The sequence below is a fragment of the Suricata suricatta genome, chromosome 7 (genome assembly GCF_006229205.1).
Source record: "Suricata suricatta isolate VVHF042 chromosome 7, meerkat_22Aug2017_6uvM2_HiC, whole genome shotgun sequence".
Lineage (NCBI taxonomy): Eukaryota > Metazoa > Chordata > Mammalia > Carnivora > Herpestidae > Suricata > Suricata suricatta.
The window spans coordinates 68,741,259-68,765,318 of record NC_043706.1 but is presented as its reverse complement, the minus strand read 5'-3'; the positions used below and the strand labels follow the sequence as shown (position 1 = coordinate 68,765,318).

Here is a 24,060-nt window from a genome sequence, read left to right as displayed (position 1 = left end):
CACCGCATCCGGTCTATCTGGACATTCCTTTACCCTTTCCCTTCCTCCAGAGAGGAAGGTCACCTAAGCCTGCAAGAGGGCGCTTTCCGTGTGGGAGCGGGGCTTCAGCCCACGAAGGGCGCGGACTCTGGCTGGATAATGGGCGGGACCCAGCGCAAACCCGCGGTCTCCAGACTTCCGGGCTGCCTCCGCCTCCGTTTCCGCTTCTGCCTCTGCCTCGGGCTGGGCCCCAGGACAGGGGCAGGAGGCCAGAGCCACACCGTCAGACCAGCCCGCGCCAGAGCCAAGAGAATGGCAGGAGCTGGCGGCCGCCAGCTTGGGGACCGATCCCTGCTGTGTCACGGAGGCGTTGGACCGCACGCGCGCCTGCTGTTGGCATTAGCTCTCTCTTAATGAGCAGCCACGTGGCCCAGGCTGCGTGCCCAGTGCTCTGCAGACCTCTCTCAACTGACAGTAACCCTCCTCGGTGAGTGCCATTTTTATCCCAGTGCGGGAGATGAGGAAACGGAGGCACTGTTGCCCCTACAGAAATGGTGAAGGTTCATCACCGCCCTGATATCTTGTCGCTATCCTGTGTCACGGTAAAAGGTTTTACTCCTTCTCCAGGTTTCTCTTGGCTTGCAGAGAAGTGAGTAAACCGTCCCTCTGGCTCCATTGACCCTTGAGGGGCAGTGGGGTCTGGAAGGGAAAAGGGACTCTGGTTCTGTGACACAGGGAGAGGAGGATCAGTGGTGTGTTCTAATTTAGCCTGGGGCTCCTTGTCTCCTAAACTATGTAAACGGAAACACATCACACTGTGAGATAGAATTTACTCCTTCCCCACTCTCCAGATCTCCATACGGCCCATGAGAGTGATTCATCTTCCTTATATTTAAATATGTTTACCCTTCTTATGTGCCAACTAATATTCCTGACTTCAGTTTGAGTGCCTTCATACCTTCCCTTCCCTGCATTCTTAAGCATTCTCTCATTGACTAGCAGTGAAGGAATCATGCCCAAATCATGGCCCCCTTCTCCTTTTCTTTCTCTCATGGGTACAGAAGAGGCTTGGATACAATTCTGCTTTATCCCTTTTACCCTATTATAGAGGTTCTTTATCTAATGGCCAGAATATTAATATTTGCATAAAAGCATGTTTTTCTTCTATGGGCAGTATGGGAAAATACTATTAAGTTCCTTAGTAATGTGCTACACGGATAAGAAGAAACCTGGCCAAGGTATGAAATGACGAGAGCTTCTAACTTGGTCTTCCCACCCAGGTAACCAAAATCTTAAACATAATTACCAGTTATTTTAAAATACAGATTTTGTTATTATTCAGGTATGGCAAAACCAAAGGATCAGGAGAAAAGTGCCGTAGAAAAAATAGTTTGTATACTCACAGTTCACAAAAGGAAGGGGCATACCATGTCATTGGGGGGGCGGAGAACATAAGGAGGCACCAGATTTGTTCAGGAAGTAAGGGGTCAAAGGGAAAATGTGGGGAATACCCTTTATTGTGACTTCAGTGGAAAGGAACTGGGGAGACAGGGTAAATAGGTTTAGGGTTGACAAGTTTTAAATATATTATTAGTCTCAGGAACATAGGATGGTGTTCCTGGTTGTCTGTTACCTGATCATGGGTGATTAAGGCAGAGGATAGGGGCCCCAAGGGTGAGAGCACACTAAAAGATATGACACAGGGCTTTGGGCACTAAATTGGCTGGTTTGCATGTGAAACGTTTGCTCTCGGTGTTATCTCTAGGGGTGCTCCCTCTGGGGTCAGCAAGGTCCCAAGATGTCAAACTATCAGAAAATAGATGGCATGGTTAATATGCCAACTGAGTGAGGTCAATCTGATACAGACATTAATACTCAGAGTATTAATTAGAGGAGTCCATTAATCCAACCCTTAATAAAGATCACAAAAGAAGTAATTGAGGGGCGCCTGGGTGGCCCAGTTGGTTGAGCATCTGACTTTGGCTCGGGTCATGATCTCGCGGTTGGTGAGTTCCAGCCCCACATGGGCTCGCTGCTGTCTGCCTGTCAGCGCAGAGCCTGCCTCAGATCCTCTGTCCCCCTCTATCTGCCCTTCCCCTGCTTACATTCTTCCTCCAAAAAAAGAAGAGATGATAGTGATCATTAAAGACACTGGTTTAAAAAAAAAAAGAAGTAATTGAGAATAACTTAATGAAGACCATTTGAAATAAGAACTATAAACAAATTACTCTAAATTAGCTTGGCCATAGTTCTTCCAATGAACACTATGTTTTGTGGTATTTTTACTAACTTCCATTGTTATCTCACTTGGAATCTCTAGAGCCTTCAGCAACGTGGCTAAGGGAAGCTTTTGGGTTTGGTCTTCTCTACTTCAGTCCTGATATCTCCTCATCTGCTGGCCCTCTCTTTTAGGATTCCTTTCAATCCATTGAAATGGCTCTTTATATTTCTTATAACTAATTATAATTTTTTTTCATTCTCTTGATCTGTAACCATTGGAAACTTAGATTTGAGGAAGGCATGTATTCTCGAACTGTATTTCTACACCTTTATCAATCTGCTATTAATCTTTTTAAAAATCCAAAAGTTTTTTTTTTTTTTTTACAAAAAGCCTATTGACAATTACCTACCTGAGAATCTTGCTGATAGGCAGAGTGACAGAATCACTCTGTTTTGTGTTCTAAGCAGTTTTTATCTAATACTTGGTCATGAAGTAAATAACATTTTCTTCAATTAGCCTTCAAGTTTTACCTTTCATCTTTAGGATTAATCCACTTGGAGTCTACCTTATATGACCTACTTCCCTATGATCCATGTAGATTCACTCCATCTGTTCTGGGCTCTGCACTATGTGGAGGGTTTAGTGTGCTTTCACAGGGTGATGGGCTTTTGTTGGGGTGTTAGTGTATTCTCCCAAATCAAACTCCATGTTCAAATTTCATTTCTGCCATTTACCAGATATCTAACATTCACCAAGTTAACTTTATCTCAATAAGCCTGTTTACTCCTTGATAGAGTGAGTTCATAATAATACCTTATAAGGTTGTTGTGAGGATAAATGAGATAGTGCATTATATGCACTTAGTACAAAACCTGATACATCATAAATGGTCAGTAATGGTTGTAATTAGATCACACATATCCTAATTTGGCTCTTCTCAAAGCTTTCTGCATTTTAAGTAACTTTTGTAAATTATCGTTCTCATTCATTGTGTTGATTTTACTAGTTTAACTCTCAATTGTAACTTTATTTCTAAGTGTCACCACCAAGTACCAACTACTGGGCCTATAATGCAAAGGCCCTTATAGACTCTCCTAAGTTTAATTCGAAGTATTATCAGTTCATATATATCAGAATCTCTAATGGAAGGGGCTGCATTATATCCATGAGCCCTTTCTTCTTTTAAACAAAAAACACATTAAGATTGTTTTATGACAGAATTGGTATAAAAGCAATATAATCAAAAAATAAATCAAACAATTTATTATATATTACATATTCATTATTATTGTGTTCATGTTTTCTCATTTTAAAAGAAATTAAGATTAAAACATTTTAGTTTTAAAACTTTTTCACCATCCCAAAGGTGTTATGAACCCTAGTGTCTGTTGTGTGTAAAGGATCAGTCAGCCCTGTTTTAACCGTGGACTCAGACGACAGTGAAAGTCAAGGAGCTCCAGTGATACTGTTTCCTCAAATGTAGCAAAAGACAGTACTATAGCTTTTTTGTTAATGGGGTTAATAAAGCTATTACTAAAATCATTCTTGTCGTGAAATATTGTAGAATGACAAAGTGTCATACCACCTTGAGACCACTTACTTGAAGAGCCATTGTTCATCAATGAAAATTAGGACTCAGTGTCAAAGTGTTCAGTTTGGATCCAGAGTGGGAGCTAGAACCCTGTTCTCCTGATTACCAGGCAGTATTTTCCCCCCCACCATACTATTCATTGCTCTTTAAGGCTTTATTTGAGCTTGGTTTTTTAATTCAGGCCATGTTTCCTAGAACCTTCCCTATAAGAAATTTTTGTGTTCTGGGTTTAAAATACTTACAGTAGAGAGGAATACCGTTTCCTACTGCTTCTGACCTTGTTTGGAACTGTTTGGTCAGAGCCACTTCTCACCTCTGTCCTGTCTCAGAATCCGTCCAGGACACCTCTTCTCCAGGGAGGTGAATTATCTTTTCACAGCAGCCTTGGGAGAGGGCTCCTTTAGATAGTCACTTCCTTGGGAACTGAAGTCTCAAAGGCCAGGGAGCTAAGTGGGGAAAAGGGGAACTAAGATTTGTCAGGTGCTTATTAAAGGCAAGATCCTATGTGTTGTATATCTGTCTTTTAATATGGAAAGTAGTTATCAATATGTTATGTCTTGAATCCTACCAATTGCTAAGTGACTCAAACAACCAGGAAACTCTAAACATAATTTGTCTCCTGGATATCCTGGCCCTCTTAGATACGATCTTATTTTGAGTCATACTTTTAGAGTGAATTCCAACACTAACTTAGTCCTTGGGGTTGTAGATTCAAGCTTCTTCATGTATTTGAATATTATATTCTCTGGCAGAATGTTCCAAGTGACCTGATAACTATGACTCCAGCTTTGCCATGACACACAGGTTAATATATCCTTGTGACCACGCCAAAAGTGTGGCATCATTGCCCAAGGGATTATTTAGCTCTAGGGATTAAATTAAGTATCCATCTACATTTCTGAGAAATGCTCCAGCACTATTTTGAAGCCTTCCTAATCTAGCTAGATTAATCCTCTTTTGTACAAGCCATCAATATTTCCATAGGATAGTTTCCATATGGATCATTCCCATGTTAACGTATTAAAACAGTATTTAAGTTGAAATATTTAGCCTAAATGGAGAGGCATTAAAAACAAAGACCAGCTGTTGTGTCTATGTACTTGGTAAAAAAAAAAAAAAAAAAACAGCTGGAATCAATATAGCATTTGGACACATGGCTGAAGATGTGCTTTGTGTGAGGAATGTGCCCTTGAGGGAAATGAACCTTTGCATTTGTGTGCAACTGAAGTGGAAAATAGGGGAGAACCTTGAAAGCCAGGGACTATCTTCAGTTATATTACATGAGTGAAGGGTGAAAGCTTTAAACATTATTGATTATAAGACAGCCATGATAAAACATAGCATTCTAATTAAATCCTGCATACTGGCAGTGAAAGCCCAGTCCCAACTTTGTGCTCAATTTTAGGAACTGAGTATTAATAGAACCTCTTAGGGTATCTAAGTGGCCTGCACATATTAGATCTGTGCTATCCAAGATGACAGCACTAGCCAGTCTTGACTATTTAAATTTAAATTAGTTTCAATGAAATACAGTTTAATATTCAGCTCCTGGTCTCACTAAGGACATTTCAGAGCTCAGTCGTTACATTGAACTAGTTGCCACTGTACTGAATAGTGCAGATATGGAACATTTCCATCATTGCAGAAGGTTTCTGTAGACAACACTGTAATAGACATTCAATAAATACACATTGAATGAATGCCCAGAATTTGAAAGGAGAGAAAGGTACTGCTCTTGTAAAAAGTTGAACAATTCCTCTTAAAAGAAGACATAATATGGGGCGCCTGAGTGCCTCAGTCAATTAAGCATCCAACTTGGGCACAGGTCATGATCCCACTGTTCATGATTTCAAGCTCCACGTCCAGCTCTCTGCTGTCAGCCCTTTGGATCCTCTGTCTCCCCCTCTCCCTCCTTTTCTCTCTCTCACTCAAAAACAAATAAATGTTTTTTAAAAAACATAAGGCTTTAAAAAAAAAGCATAGTATTTATTTGGGGACAGTGGGGAGTGGCAAAGGAATAGAATGACCTTTTAAGAAGTGCAGTGTCCAGTTCCATTGGCATAGCTTAGATTTCTGTGACAAACTCATCTAAAATCTTCAGTAAAATCTTATTTTGTTCATGAAGACTTGTGTCTCAGCAAAGGGGAACCTTGCTGAGCTCAAAAAAAGGGCCTTATTTCACAGGGAGGTCAGCCTGGTATAGAACGGAGACTAGGCATAAGGAAGAAGGAGCAAGAAGTGGAGAGTGCCATATGTCCACCAAGAACAGACAGGAGCCTTTGGGACAGATTTGAAATTCCATAGGCCAGGAAACCAGGCTTAAGTCAATTTTACCTCTCATTAAACTAACCTGGCTGATGATGTCTAGGTTGCCCTTGAATATACTGTATCTGGAGTTGGCAGGCCAACTCTGGCCTACCCTCTGTGTGTGTAAAGCCTACCAGCTAAGCAAGGTTTGGACACTTTGCAGTGATTGTTAAAAAATCAAAAGAATAATATGAACACATGACATATGAAAATTATATCTAATTCAGATTTTAGCATTCATAAAAAATTTTGTTAGCCACCTCATTCGTTTATGTATTGTCTGTTGCTGAATTTGTGCTACCATGGCAGAGTTGAGTGTTTGTGACAGATACCAAACAGTCTGCAAAATAAAAATATTTATGCTCTGGCTTTTTATAGAAAAAGTTTCTAATCCCTGTACTGTATCATCAATATAGTGAAAGTAGGGATCTACATACCAGATATTACAAAACATTCAGGCCAAGAATGGGTTTCATTAAAGCATGGCTGCCTCATGAGGAACCATAACAAAAGAAAAGGTTTTAGAAGATTAGGGGTAATGAGAGGAGTAGAGAATAACTTAACAGGAAGAAAACCTCTACATCAAATGTAAATGGCTACATTTTTATTGCTGATGACAGCAGGAAATTGGACAAATAAAAAGAAAACTGTTTGACCTAAGGAAGTCAATCATCTAACCTTTCTGAGGATCAGTTCACCATCAAGCAAGTGTCCATCTGTGATACAGAATAGTCCAGCAGCAGATGGTTCAACAAATGCCTATTTAGTGCTTCTTATAGGAGGGCCCTGTACTAAAGTAAATGTGGAGTAAGGATGGGAGCCCTAAATTTTGGCCCTTATTCTCAAAAAATTATATAATATCCTGGGGGAGATAAGGAAACATATTGGATTATTGGTTATAAATGTGGCAAATGAGAAATTCTGAAAATAAGTTATAAAACTATTCAGAATGGGATGAGCTAAAATCATCAAAAGTCAAAAAAAGACGCCCTAAGAAGGAAGGAAAGAATTGGGTTGGAGCTTGAAGGGTAGTTGTGGGGAGAGGAGGGCAGAAAGGGATTTCCAGATGGGGAAATGGACAAGCAATGGCTGGGCATTAGGTGGGAGAAAGATGGCCTCTTTTGATTTCTTCAAAAGAGAAGAGGGCAGTTAAGTTGAAGCAGGTGAATATGATGAGGAGAAGCTGGAGATAAAGAGAAATAGGGGAAGGTCTGGGATTTGGGGAGATTTTTGAAAGCCAGGATAAAGAGTTTCCCAGATTGACCATGAGAAACACAGTGTGTTTGTATAAAGAGAAGGGGGAAGAAATCGGTATTTGTCGAAGCAACAGCACAGGGAAAAGTTATGTGAGCACAAAGAAATCAGACAAATATGATATTCTAGTAAGAAAGAGAAGAGCAGTGAGAAATAGTGTACATCTTAGAGCTTACAAAATAGGAAAGGAATTATCCTAATAGTCACATCATCTAAAGCTTCCAAGGACAAAATATAACAAGAGTCCAAGAATAAAAATGGAAATTGTGCAGCCAGCTCTGTGAATTTAGACACATCATGGAATAGCCAGCTGCTGGCCACACAGCTAATGGCTTTATTTACACAAAGATCTGGTGGACTTATCTGAAAAGATAATAAGCATTGGCACCGACAACCGGCTCCTTAAAAAGTGCCCTAAACAACTGCGGAAACATAGATGTCCCTTTTCTGAACAAAGAATGAGAATAAAAAAGGAAAGTGGTTCAAGAGGGGAGAGATATAGAGAATATTTACTAACACTATCAAACCTGAATGGGGGAAGAGAGACATTCTAAGTGGAGCCCTGAGTAATATTATGATGGCCTCTCCAGGACTTCTCTCCAAATTCCTGAAGAGAAGGCAGAGGAAAAAGTGAATCAAATAAAATACCTTTACTACTGGGGACACTGCCAAAAATACATAGCACAGTCACCATCTTTTTTTCCTGACTTCTTTCTTGACCATTTCAGTGTGGCAACAATGAGAGTGAACTAGTCGCCACAGCATTGACCTTTGCAGCTAATAGGTGAGCACATCCCCCGTGAAAATGCTGAGAAACAGTGAGCAGAGCCATGGAGCTTGGAGAATACCATCCTACGGGATGCCTGGTGCTCTCCATGACCCCTTGTCTGTGGTGATGATAAAAGGAACCAAAGGACTTCCATTGCAGAGAGTGCACTAAAATGGCTAATAGCAGATGCTACTATCTTTATATTGCCCTTAAGTACCAAGATTTTTATAATTTGTATTGGTGACAAACCCTAAAAATCTTGACTCATACAATAAAATTATTTTTAATAAACTGAACAATAATAATTTTGTTGGTTTTACCAGCAGATGTAGTTTGTGTATGATTTTTATTAGGACTCACTGATTCCCAGTGGTGATGCACTGAAGAAAACTTTTACTGCCACATCAGTGAGCCCTGATCTGAGCAGGTTAGATAGGCTTGGTATGAATAACTGAAAGGCAAGATGTATCTAACTTGGAGGTTCTTGTCAACACTGAACATAAACATAGTTATTGTTTGTGTGAGAATAAACTGAGTGGAAAAAATAAATAAATAAAAATTATTGCATGATTAAGATGGCTTCTTGTGGGTATGAAATTGAATATACCTCATTACCAGACTGACCTTGCACACTTGAGTCAAACGTCTTGTTAAAAAAACAAAAAGTTCGAAAACTAGCAACCGATGGAATGGGAAAAGATAGTTGCAAATGACATATCGGATAAAGGGCAAGTATCCAAAATCTAGAAGGAACTCACCAAACTCCACATGGAAAAATGAGTAATCCAGTGAAGAAATGGGCAATAGACATAGACACTTTTCCAAAGAGGACATCCAGATGGCCAACAGACCCATGAAACGATGCTCAGCATCACTCATCATCAGGGAAATACAAATCAAAACCACACTGAGATACCACCTCACACCAGTGAGAGTGGCTAAAATAAACAAATCAGGAGACTATAGATGCTGGTGAAGGTGTGGAGAAACGGGCACCCTCCTACACTGTTGGTGGGAATGTAAACTGGTACAGCCACTATGGAAAAAAGTGTGGAGGTTCCTCAAAAAAATTAACAAAAGAACTCTCTATGACCCAGCAATAGCACTGCAAGGGATTTACCCAAGGGATACAGAAGTGCTGATGCATAGGGGCACCTGTATTCATAGCAGCACTTTCAACAATAGCCAAATCATGGAAAGAGCCTGAATGTCCATCACCTGATGAATGGATCAAGAAGATGTGGTTTATATATACAATGGAGTACTACATGGCAATGAGAAAGAATGAAATCTGGCCATTCGTGGCAATGTGGATGGACCTCGAGGGTGTCATGCTGATGAAATAAGTCAGGCAGAGAAGGACAGATACCATATGTTTGCACTCATAGGCTTAACAGGAGAAACCTAACAGGACCATAGAGAGGGGAAGCGGGGAAAAGAATTAGGGAGAGAGAGGGAGGCAAATCATGAGAGACTCTTAAATACTGAAAACGAACTGAGGGCTGAAGGCAGAGGGAGACGATGGACATGGAGGAGGGCACTTGTGGGGAAGAGTACTGGGTGTTATATGGAAACCAACTTAACAATAAACTATAAAAAAAGTTAACAAAAACTTCAAAACACTATCTTGGTAAACAAAATTCATCATTTCTTTGTATAAGTAAATTTAGTATGCATGGTGAGAAGACATAGACTACATGGTTTTTTATTTACATATATCCAATATATTTATGGATATCCCAAACATCTAAACCTTTAGTTAGTTAAGCCACAATTACATGAGTGACTAGAATAAATAGGGATTGACAGCACTGAAATTGAAACGTGTTTCTAGACTAACTTCTATAGAACAGAGTGGTTTCAGTACTAAATAAACTAAATTCTATAAAGGATATAATGATCTAATTTCACGTGATTTATTTCTGCCAACAGTGAGGGAAGGTATATGGTTAAACTTAAAAATAAAATGTAACCATGCAATGGTTTATTGTAAAAGCTCTTCCATTTTACATCAAAAAAATAACTTCTGGATCAAATCCTTCCCTCTACATTTTGATGTAATTCTTAGGCAATTAGAATTAGATTACAAAAACTCTAGGAAACTCTCCCAAAAGTAAATAAAAAACAAAAGTTCAAAAGAAACCACAAATTGCTAGCTCAGAAAAAATTTTCTGTGCATCTTTCTGGTGAAAATAGAAGACATTTAAGTATCTAGTTTATTTAAAAGGTTATTTTAAAATCATGAAATTAAGGGCAGTTCCTGCAGTGAATACTAATAAGTGGTGAATAGGTTTTTTTGGTGCCTAATCCAACTCCATAAATTCAACAATGGTGCGATGTCAAAATAAAGGAATATTTTACTTGTCTACTGGGAGCACAATTTTCTGAACCTTAATTAGTGGGTGACTCATAAAACATTTTTTTGCCAACTAACCTAACATGTTGGAGTTGCGATACTGTCCAGGGAATATACATTCACATGAAAAGAACTTATTTTGGATAATAATTATTTTTGATAATGAAATGGCTTTCCCTTCTGTGCCTAAAATTGAATGACTCTGAGACAAACTTGTTTTAATTTAAAGCAGAAAACCAGGAAAATGAAGGTAAAGATAGTAAAATTCACTGTTTGTGGGGTGAAGAAATGCTTGTACATAGGCTTTTAACACTCACTTTGGCCAGGAAAAACTAAGGAAAAAAGAGAAGCACCGTCTTTCTTTTCAAGTAGCAAGTGTTTTGCACACACGTGGCATGACTGCCAAACACACTCTGGGCTGGCATAGGGCAGCGGAGCCATCTGGGCGGCCAGCACGGTGGCCTCCGACCGCCTGGGAGCCTCCCCCCGCGCTCTGGGAGAGCTGTGTCTGTAAGCCCAGAAGGTGCCATCTTTGAGCATCAGCGTGACAGCCATACACCCTAACATAAAGCTTTCTTCTTTTGGGGGAACACGTTATTTTTATTTAGTTGAACTAATTGAGATTTTCTTCTACTGTTCAGGGGTTGAATAAAATATTATGGAGCCAAGAGCTCATACAAAATTAGGTATGAAAGCAAACATTGCTTCAAGTAAGGGAAAATACCATATAAAATATACATTTTTAAAAATTGGTTAAATATCAACATTCCCAAATCCAAAAGAAAAGCATATTTCTTATAATTAAATGTCTAACACTTAATCTGTAATACCTTTTCTTACATTTTTGGTCATATGTTCTTTGATCACTTGTTGATATGAAAATTATTTTTTTAATTCAACTTTCTGTAGAAAAATTAGATATAATTCACTTTCTTCTGGCATCATTGTTTGAACTTTAAAACAAATTATAGTTTAGAAAAGCTTTTTCTAACTATACAACTCATTGTTAAAGGCCTGTATATTTTTAGAAAATTTCTAGCAAATATCTTCCATATATATATTGTAGGATTTCAGGGCATTTCAAGTTTTTTTATGCAGTGTGTGACAATCTTAAATATTATTTGAAGTGATAACACTGAGTTTTGTGGGTCATTTTGTCTGGAACCAGCAGATTATGTCAGGACAACCTGTATCAAAATTGCTAAAACTACATCTGATACGTTAGGATGCATAAAATATGTAATACACGTACAGATATCCTCACTAATCTGCTATAGGTTTGTTCTTCCAAACATAGGAATTCCATTCCCTTTTATTTTGTATAATTCCCATCAAAAACATGAAAAAGTGTGTGGTGCTTTTATAACTGTATGTGCTATTTGTTGCCTACATTCCTGACCAGAAAGAACTTCTCTTTTGGAGAAGTATCAGTGAGAACTGAATCGTCTGTATGCCATGTTACACACTGATGATAGGGATAATTTCCCCCAGACCAGCTTATGGCTCTGTGCATCACAAACCTTGTTTTTGATTCTGTGCCCATCTGCTTCCGTGGCATCTGTAGTAGGACATGTTGATAGCATGTCCTGCATCACTGTGCTGTGATGCGGTGAATCAGCACAGTGGGAAGTAGGAGTGTTCTTGGGGCTCACCCCACACCAAGCAAGCTAGCAGTAACTTCCCCAGAAAAAGAAGTGACTGCCAACCACACAAATATTTCTCAAACTAAAGGTACCCCCAGTTCAGCTTCCCCTTAGCCATATTTTAGCCCCGCACCCGTCTGATAAACTTGATACAACAGAAAGAGAAACAGAGTATGTAAGAAGAGAAAGATGACAGCAGTCTTGGTCAGCCTTATGATTACTTTTATACAAATAGATGCTGGTATGGGAGCACATTGCTAGGACACCTACCCATTGCCTTGAAAAAGGGGTGTGCAAATGAAAGGCCCCAAAGCTTAACACTTGTGACTAAATTTGCCTTTACAATTGGATGATCCAACCAGAGGCCTCTTGGTTCTCTAGAAAGAGACTTATTAGCTGGTCTCTCTTCAAGACTGAGGTAGTGAAGCTGAGACTAGGTCTGAGGAGCTTTCTCCTAAGGTGTTCTAAGCTAACATCCATTTGTACTTCTATTCAGAGTTAGTGTAGGACAAGCTCTGAAAGAGTAAACATTATTTAGTAACTTGAAATTGAGAGTGCCAACCAGGGGGAGGGCAGATAAAGTTAGAGCATTACTGTTGGAAGAAGCACGTTCTTATCCAAAGTAGAAAAAGCTGTAGCACTCTGCATGTTTTCTGACCAGTTATTTCAGTATCTCTAGCCTTTCACATGACAGAGAAATAAACTTCCATGTTGTTTAAGCCACTGTAACTTCATCTGGTAGTTGCAGCCCAAACTATTCTTAACGGAGATAAGGTAGTATCTTAATGGAAATAAGGTAGAGCTTTCCTGAGTTATTCCTTCCTCCATCTGCTGTCTTCCAGTGCAGGACAATTGCTTAATAATTTGTAATTTATTATTTCCTGGAATTCTGTGGGATGGATTGGCTCAGCTGGGAGGTTTTGTCCACACAGTGCCATTTGGGATTACATGAGTGGCTGCATGAGCCAGGTACTCAGCTGGGGCTGGAACACCGAAAACACCCAAGTTGCCTTCACTCATGAGTCCCACACCTCAGCTGAGCACTCGCGAGGTCCCACCAGGTGTTGTGTCATTACTCAGTAGTGCAGCCTGAGTTTCTATACACGGTATCTAGAGCCCACCTGAGCAAAGTAGAAATTGACAGGACTTGTAGGCCTGGAGCTAGTGTAGCCTTGCCCTCCCCTACACCCACATTGTGCTGGGCACAGCACGTCACCAGGCCAACCTAGATGTAAAGGCAGCAGAAGCAGATTCTACCTCTTGAAGGGACAAGTGGTCTGGAGTTAGAGGATGGGAAATGTGTTGGTTGCCATTTTTGTAGACAGTCTCCATACAGAGAGATAGAGAAGTAGGATGACTCCTAAAAGGAAAAAAGAGTAGGATGGAGTAGAACGCAGGCGTTTGCTCTTTTGGCACATAGAACACAACGCCTCTGTCAGATTTAGCCATTCTGTCTGTTCAGTCACTTCACCCATTTAATCACTTGACCCCATAGAAAACTGATACTGCTGGGAAGAGGGTTGCTCCTTGCTTTCCTAGACTGGGCCCTCAGGATGGGGCAACATGGGGGCCATGTTCCAAGATCTAGCTTTCAGAGTACAAGTCCCCACACTAAAGTTTTTCAGTATATGCTGGGCTGAGCTGATTCACTGAAATAAACACATTACACACAAGTACACATACACATGTGACAGTCAGATTGTCAGTTTATTCATCTGAATGCCATTCATTGGAAAATAGCTGCTAAGTATTCCAGTACATTGTGCTTTCTGAGCTGTACATTTTCCCCTAGAAGTTGGACAATCTCCTTGGGAAGCGAAACTATTTCTGGAAGCTGCAGAATAAGAATTAGAATCAGAATGGAGGAATTAGATTATCTTAATATGGTGTCCTCTTCTACAGGGATTGAAGGAGGTGCCTGCCAAGTGGGCAGTCAGCTAGACTGCTGGTGCCCTGGCTAAATCAAATCCATACTCTGTGTACAACCTTTGAACTAAGAATGAAAGTGTTTTAAAGAGGGGCGCCTGGGTGGCTTAGTTGGTTGAGTGTCTGGCTTCGGCTCAGGTCATGATCTTGTGGTTCCTGGGTTCAAGCCCCGCGTTAGGCTCTGTGCTGACAGCTCAGAGCCTGGAGCCTGTCTTCGGATTCTGTGTGTCTCTCTCCCTCCCCTGCTCACGATGTCTCTCTCTCTCTCTCTCTCTCTCTCTCTCTCTCTCTCTCAAAAATAAAACATTTTAAAAAATTTGTTTTAAAGTGTTTTAAAGAAAAGCAAAGAAATACACAACAGAGACCATAAGTGATTAGCAAAGCTTAAGACATTTACTATCTGGCCTTTTGCGGAAAAAGCATACTGAGCCCTGAGCTAGATAGTGAATTACTTGGCAGAAGGTATTCTCTGTTTCTCCTAGAACAGGGTTTACAAATTGCGTGCCAGAGTCCAATAGGGGGCAGTGAAACTAAGTTACTGGGTAGAAATCAGTATGTTATGGGCTGCATTGTTGAAGTCCTAACCCCCAGTATCTCACAGTGTGATTGTATTTGGAGACAGGACTTTTAAAGAGGTAATTAAGTTAGTATGAGACCAGTAGGTTTGGTCCCAACCCAGTATGGCCCAGATTCTTATAAGAGGAAATTTGGATACAGACACATATGGAGGAAAAACCATGTGAGGACACAGAGAGAAAGATGGTCATCTACAACCCAGGAGAAAGGCCTCAGAGGAACGCAGCCCTGTTGACCTGAGACTTAGCTTTCAGAGCTGTGAGAAGACAAATTTCTACCGTTCTAGCTACCCAGTCTGTATACTTTTTGTGGCAGCCCTGGCAAACTAACACACAGGAATTTTAGAAATATGCAATAGACTGAATGGAAAGTGTCAGGGAGCACTGTATATTGGAAGAGTAAATACTATTTAATATAGTTTTATTAGAAATACATGGTGTGGGAGGGTTGTGGGTTGATATGTGTTTCTCAATGTGGCTTTTGGTCAGAAAGTTTGAGAGCTACTGCCTTAGAATATAGGTAGGAACTCAATGTATTTGCTAAACAATAACTTGTATCATCCTATCAGGGTCCTATCTGGGGCTCACTGACATTTTTGCTTTTTGTCTTTCCTTCTCTGTGAGGACTTGTCTCTTTTCTTTTCTTTTGGTATCATATTGTGATCACTTAGGCTATGATCTTTTATGCTATCATGTCCCCTAAGTCTGCCTTAAATCAAATTCTGCTATTCACAGGGTTTTATTGCTTCTTGATTTGTGTGGCTTCTGATCATTTTCAGAACATCTCCAATGGCTAATTTCACTCATTATTTGGGGTATAGCAGACATCTGTTTTTTTCGTCTGACCAGCATGGCTATTGACAAGTGTCAGTAAGCCCCCAACTTTTCTTTTGTGGAGCCATCTGCATACTCCATGTGGTTCTTCTAAGCTGTTCTGTAAGGTGGATATGTGACCCAGACTGGCCAAGGTCTTCCCTGATATTTGACATATGGTTCTTAGTTGTAAGGACCATGAGGACCCAGAGCTGTTTTTCCTTCAGCAGGAGAGACACTCTGTGAAATGAAGCCACAGACTCAAGCAGAGAGTTGGAGAGGAAGAGCCCTGGCAACACCGCTGGAGTCCCAAGAGCCAGCCATGCCTAACGTGTTAACTTCAGTTCTTCAATCAGTCTTCGTTATCACTGCTTGACTTTAACAAGATGGGCTGGTCCTGTTTGCTTCACTTCCAGGTTATCCTTGGACTGTAGTTGGCTCCAAGTGCCGGTTACATGGGCTGATAATAACACCAGGTTACCCAATGAGGAGCACAGGTGTGATGATAAACACAGTTTTAAGGAAAGACGATGGAATCTGGATTCAGTACTGAGTGAATTCAATTATGTACACTATGCAAGTGAAAAGGAGACATGTAAACTGGGAAAGATGACCATAAACAAATAGTGTTAAGTGAATGAAGACCACGTATGGGAGGTCCTGCTGCATGGCCCAAACTGAACTGAACTGGCCCTTGAAAAATCTTTCAGATTTATGATGTTTTGGTCAGAGGAGGAAATTGTTGTCTGTAATAATTCAGTAAAAATAAAGACTCCTACAAAGATAGCAATGACTCTCATTTTTAGATTTAATTACTTCTAAAAAACCACAAAAATTATGGAAACAAAGGTGTAGTGTCAAAATCAAGCTTTACTGAGCTATTCTAGAATAGAAGGTAGTCACCCACCTGTCTGTGAGGATCTGGCATTCACCTATGTAGATGTCTCCCTCTGGGCTTTGATTCCTGAGTAGAACAGATCCTCAGAAGCATGCATACATTCTTTGATGATACTAAATAAGTTACCAAGATAAAAAAAAATCTCTGTAGCTCATGGACTGTGACACATTAAGAAAGTACAATAACTGGATGAAGCCCACTTGTGTAGCATGTCCGGCCGCTGAGAAGTTATTAGTGACGCAAAGACAATGGACACGCTTAACTCCATACACTTAATGAGACAGCACAAAATTGAAGACACTCTTAATGAGCACGGTTTAAAATAGTCACTCCCGTCTCCGTCACTTATTACCAACTTTCTTCTCTGCTTTCCTTCTGTAGAAATTTCCATAGAGCCTCTAACATGTCTGATTTCCATTTTCTCAATTTTATTTCTTCTCCCTGAGCTCCCTGGGCTTCAACTGGCTCTTACAAGATTTCTGCTGAAGCATTCTCCTTTTCAAGTGGCTTGCCTGCTTCTTTAAGAGTCCTTAAAATCATACCTACTACTACAAGTCCACTTGCCTCAACTTAAGATTTTTTTTTTTAGTAACCCTCTATACTCATTCATTGGTCCTATTCCATTTCTACTCTCTCTCAATTTCAGCAATTCTTGCCCACATTTTTTTTGGCATATAAATTACTCAGGAACTCACCCAAAACTTCCAGAATGTCACATCCCAAGGATGTGTTTTAGTTTGTTTGACCTTTAATTGAGACTATTCTCTCTCTCAGCTTTCCATTCAATATTTTCCACTGGTTTTCCTGTTTCTCGGGGTGGTCATTCGTTTTCTGTTTTCCAGGACTTCCTGAGCCATTTCATCTCAGCCAGTGTGAGGCCCGATGGTGAATTTAATCACCTGGGTGTTTCACCATCTCAAACCCAGTGTCCAAAAGCAGCCTCATTGTTTCCCCTATTTTAGTTAATTGAATCCATCAACGAAACCAGAAAATGTGGGTGTCACCCTTCACTCCCTCTCCTCAACAGCTAATGAGACCTCTCCATGGCCATGACCCTAGTTCTAGTCCTTATCAACCCTGAATTAACTTTCTAATTGGTCTCCACCTCTATTCCCCAGATCACCCTTCCCCACAGCCCGTCTTCTCCTATCACTGCCAACTCTGTGATTTTATAAAAATGCAAACATGACTCTTTGACATTCTTGCTTTAAATTTTTCAGTGCCTTCTAGTATCTACAGCAGCGCTTGTCACACCTCAGTGTAACACGGCATCATGCAGGAGTTCCTTAAAATGTGATTTGGACTGGGCTGGGGTGTGGCAGGCTCCGTGTGTTGCTGCTTCTCCTCAGACCTCACTTTGAGTAGTAAGAGTTCTACGTTCATGTCCAAGTCCCACAGCCCCTGGTTGTCTGGTCCCTGCTTACCATCACAGCTGGGATTCCTGACATTGCCAGGAAAACACCATGATCCCTCAGTCACTCTAAACCTTCATTCCACCTTGATTCACTGACCCTCACGGTTTTCTAGCCACATTTCTCATTTCTTTTGTAGGCCAATGAAATAAGCACCAGCTGGGGATTAGTCTGTACTCAAAAGATAAAAATCAAATAAAATTTCCATAATAGTAGGGAAATACATGTTTTACAAGCTCTTTAGTGTGAAATGGTTCAATAATATCACATTTGTTTCACATTTCTTAACAATTCACCTTTGGGTCTTTACCATGGTAATCTTTTTTTCTTAATGAAAATCTTACTAAAATTTTCATGAAGCCAGCAGTGAGAGAACAGAACTATATTAAGGGTCTTATGAAAAATATATTACACATCTTTCTCTAGATACTGTCTTTTAATATTTTCATCGGATTATCAAATGCTTATCTTCATTCTAGCTTTATAGCTCCTTTTTCTTTTATCATTAGTAGTGGCTAATAAAAAGGTAGATTAAAATACATTTGGCTGTTTGATCAAGGTTGAACGTAATTTCCTACAGCACAGACACTGGGAAGTTAATGTTTGTATGAGAGAAGATCAGCCTCCTCTTTCTTAGAGCCCAGGACAGATATTATCATAGGAAGAACAATCTCTAATAACGTAGTTGAGCCATTAGGTTCAGCCTCATCTCCTGCCACTTCCAGCAGCACAAACCAACATCCTATTAATCATGGAAACTGCTGAGCTATTTTACACGTTTCTGTACTTTTGCATATGCTATTTGCTTTGCTTGAAACTCCTTTTCTCACTCCCATAGCTAAGTCTCCCTGATCTTTCAGAACTAGGTCAAATGGCACTTGGATTAGGAAGCCTGAACTGATTACCTCAGCTGAAATAGCTTCTCACAGAGCTACCTATGATAACCACTTGTTTGTCTTGCTGAAAAATCGGATTTATTTGGCCGACCCCCACCCCCACCCCATTAGAGACAGGGACCTTGTATGTCCTGTGCCTTGCCGGCACAGTGATCACCTAGAAAAGGTGCTTGTGGTAGGCAGAATAATGCCCTCTTCCTCCAAAAGATATCCACATCCTAATCCCCTGAACCTGTGAATGTGTTCCTTTATGTTGGCAAAAGGGAATTTGCAAGTGGAACTAATGATCATGAAATGGAGAGCTTGTTTTAGATTATGAGGAATGGGCCTCATGTTATCACATGGATCCTTTTAAGAAGGAAGAAGTGTCAGAATCAAAGGAGATGTCAAGTGAAAGCAGAAGCCAAGTGATGTAGCCCTGAGCTAAGGTATGCGGGCAGCTTCTAGAGGCTGGAAAAGGCAAGGAAATGGATTTTCTCCTAGAGCCAAGCGCAGAAAAGAATGCACTCCTACCAACACCTTGATTTTAGTCCATGAGAACCCATTTTGGACTTCTGACCTCCTAAACCCCAAGATATATCTGTGTTGTTTAAAGGCACTGGGCTGATTGGGAGTAACAGCAGCAGTAGGAAACTAGTACAGTGCTCAATTCATGTTTTTTTACAGAATGGATGAATTAAAAAGTGCCTCATGGCCTTCTTCTCAGTCTTTGCGTTCTGTCCATCTGCTCTTTCTCCCTGAGAAGGCTGCAGGCAATGGCCCTGGGAACTGACCAAGGGTCCTTTCACACCCAGGAGTTGTGCTGGCCCAGCTGGGTCAGGGGCTTCCTTCTATATCACTCCACTGAAACACACAGTCAGGCTTAATAACTTTCTGTCACCTATTGGTGCAAGATCCTGTGGTTGGTGCTGTGTGAAATCTTACTTGGTCTATGGCTTTCCTTTAAATTCCCTGGAACTCCTGGAGAATGAGTACTGCAGTGAGGTAAATTCAAACAACACCTCTGGCGATCGGCTCCTGCCCTTCCCCAGGCCTCCCCATGCTCCCTGCTGCCCCAGAGGTGCAGAAATGCCTACCTCCTTTTGAGATCACATGTGTCCTGACCCACTTAGGTAACTTTCTGAAATACTTCAGTTTCCCCTTCCCCAGGCCTTCATTTACAATTTAACATATGTAAATATATGCTGAAAAAGCCTTTTTCAGAGGTAAATTTCCTTTTCACCATTTTCCTCGAGTCTTTTTTTTTCAGTTATTTTATAAATTTACATTCAAGTTAGTTAGCATATAGTGCAACAGTGATTTCAGGAGCAGATTCCAGTGATTCATCCCTTATGTATGACACCCAGCTCACAGAACTTTTTAATCACTATGGGGACTACTCTATTTCACTATGGTGAAATGCAAATCTACTCTGTAACTTGTACTCAGTCATCAGGCCTCTAGGTGTCGCCACCACCCAAGTCCGGCTGAAAGGTGCCTGGCCCTGAATATACATGCTAAGCATGTAGTAGTTTTCCAAGACAATCCAGGGGAAAAACCCACAAAACGTGTGTGTATGCACACACACACACACACACACACACACACACATTCCTGTTACACATATATATGTAACCTGTCATACATATGTGTGTATGTGTATATATATATATATATATATATATATTCCATTCTAGCTCTAGTTTTCTATGCAGAATTCAAACTAAGAGAATAAGTGGTATATGTGACTACTTTTAAATTTTATTCTTTTGCTCTGTTTGCCATACCATTACTGGAACATGGTGGATTTTGTTTGAGTCTCAGGATATTTATTAAAGGTGCCCCCCGTTCCATAAACACACAAAACAATTGTTTTTCTTGTACAACACTGTTTTAATGTTTTCACTTCCTTTAGATTTGCATACAGTTTTGGAGGCTCCTGTGGCTTGATTTGGCTTTCAAAGCGAGTGGAGGGCAGCAAACACATGAAAGAGTGGATGGATTTAGAGTTCTGGAAATACTCTGGAAGTTCCCTAGTCACTAATACTTGGTTCTTTCCCATTTTGAAATTTTACAACTTGTAAATGTATGGTATTTTAAATTTGAAATAAGAATTCTGGGAAGGAGAATTTAGAAGGGTTCAAGAAGATTGAAACTCTGCCCTCCAGAATTGCCCCTTTCTGATTATATATATTTTTACCCATATTGCCAGAACCCAGAAGATTTGTCTGTCTTGACAGACGTTTACAGAAATTGTCCATTCAATTATTGCGTTTTCTTTTTTTTCTTCTAATTTTTATTTATTTTTGAGAGAGTGTGTGAGCAGGGGGCAGAGAGAGAGGGAGACACAGAGTCTGATGCAGGCTCCAGGCTCTGAGCTGTCAGCACAGAGCCCGACCCGGGGCTCAAATCCATGAACTGCAAGATCATGACCTGAGCTGAAGTCAGACACTTAACCAGCTGAGCCACCTAGGCGCCCCTCACGTCTCCTCTTTATGCCAGAGTACCTCCACTGTTCACATGCCCTTATTTGTGCCATAGGACTGCCACCACTTCTCTTCTATCTGTCACTTTCTCCCTACGATTCTTGTTCCTGACTTTGTAATGATTGCTGCTTACCTCTGTAGATGGCTGCTACAGGTCATAGTCGATAGGCTAGGCCAAGACTTAAATTGAATCACCGGAAAGAACGTTCTGTATGAAGATACTTCTTGCCTCTTGTTTCTTTAGGCTAAGATTTAGTAGGACTAAAAATTGAGACAAATCTCCACTGAGATACATATGGATGGATGTGTATACATACAACACACACACACACACACACACTCACACACAGAGAAGGAGAGCTTTCCAAATATTGCATTTAATATTTATATAGGCATTTTCTGAAAGCTTTGAATCTAACCCAAGCTACTGTTAGGCAGAGAACTTTGACTATAATGAAGGTTATGCTGTTTTTATCATCCACCCACTTGCTCTCCTCAAGAAAAATACTGAACAGCAGTTAGCTCATTTTAAGGGCTATATCTAGTTACTGCTAAACTGGCAGACTTCTGTCAGGCTTCGAAAAGCAATTCGTATTGATTTCTGACTTTAGGGCTAAAATTAATAAGGAGCCCAGGAAGGCCAGGGGTTTTTCTTGAACAGAGAAACAACCCAAAGGTTATGTTAGTGACTGAATTTGCTGTGCTAGTTAGGGGCTTTAAAAAAAGTATGTATATAAAAGAATATTAATCACATTGGAAAAATGGGTAGTTATAATAAATGTGAATATCAGATTTTGGTCTGGTTTTATTGTAAGCCAGCAGTTACCCTTCCATTTGCCTATTAGAGAGATTAGAATGTTTTGTTAGCTAATACTTTTGTAAAATAATAGACCCACACCTCCCTGGTGTATGTATTAATGGATGACAACATCTGGGTTTGTGGAGTGAGGGTAATTAATTTCTGGAACTAAGACCAATGCTACTAGTGATTTACAGACACCCGTAAACTCTGTACCATAGAACCCTATAATTAAAAGGGTTTAGAGTCTCTCTAGGGTGGCTCCTGATCACTGCAGAAATTCTTTCTACAGGTGGGCTTGGTGGCACTGCAATGACATCAACACTGTAAGCTCCTAACATGACAGAGCCACACTGCAAACTACTTTTATGTTCCCAGCCAGGTCCAGAACGGTGTTAGTATTCTGAATACCTATTGGTTATTCTTGATTTAGTACACGTCTCCGTGGCACACACATCCCTCAAATATTGATGAGAAAATCAAAACAGAAAACGGGCCAGCCAACATTCCGGCAGCAAGCCTGGAGATGCAAGTAAGGGACTGAGTTTCCTGGACCAGCCGTCTTTTGAAGCCAATTACTTTCTCAGAAAAATTAATTTTTCTTTCACTTCCAGCTCACTTAAAAGTTAATAAAGGAAGCATATCTGGCAGGATCATCTATCTCTCTATCTACCCACCCGCTTAATCACTAGCCACCATGAAATGAGAGCCTGGGAATGTACATAACCAATGGGTTTAATTAGATCTGGCCCGTACTATTTCCTAATAACCTTCTGCCTTGTCTTCCATTAGAGGTGAGATCTTTCGGGGTGAGTGAATAGGTCAGACCTTACAGAGAAGTTTTTCAGTTTTCTGTTTGCTACAGGAGTAAATGAAAAGCAAAAGGAGAAAGAGCCAATATTTATGGGCTTTAGGGAATTATTGGGTTCTAGGTACTTATTGTTGAGGAATTAATGAGAAATTCTACTGCGAGGCTAAGAACAACATTCTAAAAATAGGTTGGTGCATATCCTACATGAGGAGTCCTTTCTAGAAGGTTTAAATACATACTTGAGCATCATGCTTTTTTCTTTAAATGATACTTCATTTTCAGCAGCTTTATAAAACTGAGAGCCACAAAGTGAGGATGACTAGAAGTCAAGGTTACATCCTGAGATCTGCATCTTCCCATAACATTTATATTTGTGATATGACAGCAGCTAAGTTAACAAGGGAGTTGCCAACTTCCCACAATGAAGTTTTGGATACTTGACAGCAAGCCATCAGTTTTACTTGTGGTGCAAATTTTCACTTAAACTGCTTAAACCTCACAAAACACTGATAATCCTTTTGCTCTTACTGAACATGGCTAATTCCAGACAATAAGTCACTATTAGATTTCTTCTATGATACATGCCAGGTATCAGCTTATTATGCCTTAGCTCCAAATTCACCCTCCAACACATGCTAATGGCGGAGAATTCCTGTAAGCAGGTCTCGCTCACATGAGTAGTAGGATGGTAAGTTTTCTCAGTTGGAGGCTGAGGGAGGGACAACGCAGGAGGAAGGCTGCTCTCCTGCGCGGCTGCTGCATAGTGGGTCGCTGGTGTGGGTCTGATGGTGCTGCCTTAACTCAGGGGTCCCAGAGCACCTGGTCCCACACAGACTCAGCTCTGGCGATAACCTCCCTGCAGCCCCCCTGGGCACGGACACACTCCAGGTCTCCTGGCTGCACTGGCATCTCCACTCCTCCGCAAGCACACGTGCCTGGCCATGACTCGAGGTTGCTTCCTGTTGGTGTGTAGACCTCGGGAACCCAGTGAACCTCTGTGCCCTGTAGTGAGCTGCAAATTTAACTTTCCCAAGGAGCTCTGAGGCCCAGCTTCCCTTCTGAGTTTGTTCTTCCTTGAAATTCTCTCTAAGCCACAGGGTAAGATATGCTTTTCTTACATCTGCTAGTCACTCCTTTATCAGTGTTTAGTAATTCATTATATTTAACTTCCTGTTTAAATAATCATGTGGTGTTTATCTCCTGGTTGGTTATGGACTGTCAGAGCCCATTTTACTTAGCAACTGGTAATTGTCAGCAAAAAAGAACACAAGAGTAGAAGTTACTAGTGATACAACAAGAAAACAACTAGACTTTTCCGTTCATTGGCCATGTTTTTAATTATCAA

At 40.5% G+C, this 24,060-nt stretch overlaps 1 long non-coding RNA gene across 1 annotated transcript; it reads left to right on the top strand.

Moving 5' to 3' along the window:
* The first annotated feature begins 231 nt into the window (after positions 1-231).
* LOC115296516 lies at positions 232-16,220 on the top strand. Its single transcript, XR_003910904.1, has 2 exons — positions 232-466; positions 15,665-16,220. It is a non-coding gene; the product is annotated as an uncharacterized LOC115296516 (long non-coding RNA).
* Positions 16,221-24,060: the final 7,840 nt, after the last annotated feature.